Source organism: Emiliania huxleyi, assembly GCF_000372725.1.
Source record: "Emiliania huxleyi CCMP1516 unplaced genomic scaffold EMIHUscaffold_876, whole genome shotgun sequence".
Classification (NCBI taxonomy): Eukaryota; Haptophyta; order Isochrysidales; family Noelaerhabdaceae; genus Emiliania; species Emiliania huxleyi.
Genome location: NW_005195467.1, coordinates 16450 through 17640, shown reverse-complemented (window position 1 = coordinate 17640; position 1191 = coordinate 16450).

Below are 1191 nucleotides of genomic sequence, written 5' to 3'. Positions count from 1 at the left end.
CGTGGTGCCCTGGGTGGGTCGGGCAGTCAGCTACCCCCCGGGACTCGCGAGTGAGGCTCCGGGGCGCGGGAGGTGGGGGAGGGGGCGGGGACGGCCGGGCCCCGGTGAGCCCCGGGTGAGGCCCGCCCCCCTCCCGTCCTCGGGCTACTGTGATCCGCACATTACCCGGGTTATGCACTCTCTGAATTGCCCCTCTGAGGACGGGTCAGAACCCTGGCTTGGCGGCACAGAGGGTTTGACTCTGACTCTGTGCCGCCTCTGTGGCCTCTCTTGGCTGATTTTGGCCTCAGAGGGTCCCTAGCCGAGCGAGCGAGGCGTCGGCGAGGGTCAAGAAGAGGGTCTGTCTGTCTTGCTTGGGACTTGGCGCGGCACAGAGGGCTTTGACCTCAAGGGTAGCCCCCCCTCCTCTCGGCAGAGGCGAGAGCCCCGGGCGGAGGCCGGAGCTGCCTAGCCCTCCACTAGCGACTAGGGTCTAGGCCCTCCATCCACAAACAACGGCGCTGATCAGTGAGGGCGGGGAGGGGGCGGAAGCAGCGAGCATGACTAAGGCGCTACTCTATACGCTCGAGCGCCCGGCACCACACACGCTTACTGCTGCTGCAGGCTCGCCCACAGGCAGCCACAGCGCCCGCGCCGTGCCCTGCGCGTGCGACAGCTTCGCGCGGCCCGGCGCCGTCAACTTGACCGTTGAGGATGTGCTTGGAGCAGCCGCCCGAGGAGGAGGTAGTTGTGAGGCAGTGATCTCCACGTTCGTCCCCTGCTCCAGCTTGGCCATGAGGCGCCGCGGCGTGAACTCGAACTTGAGACGTTGAGAGGTGTCCGCGCCGAAAAGTGGAAGCTGGGGGGGTTATCTCTGCTTGGTGGGGAACTGCGGCGCACGAGAGACTTGAAGTAACCTGATCGCGGGGCTTGCCTTGGCGTCTCAGAGGGTCCCCCCAGCCTCAGAGGCTGCGCCGAGAGAGGCTGGCTTGGCGGCACAGGCTGGGCACAGGCCTTCAGAGGTCGGCCGGCCCAGGCACCCTCTGAGGTCTGAGCCGCTCTGCGCTCGTGGTGGTTGCTTCTTTTCTTGGTTATCTTGGCACAGAGGGTACCCTCCGAGACGATTTTCTCCCTCCTCAACACCCTCCCTCCGTTGCGGCTAACCTCGAAATCTGCACCTTGGCAAGGATCCTTGGATGGCTGCGCTCCCTG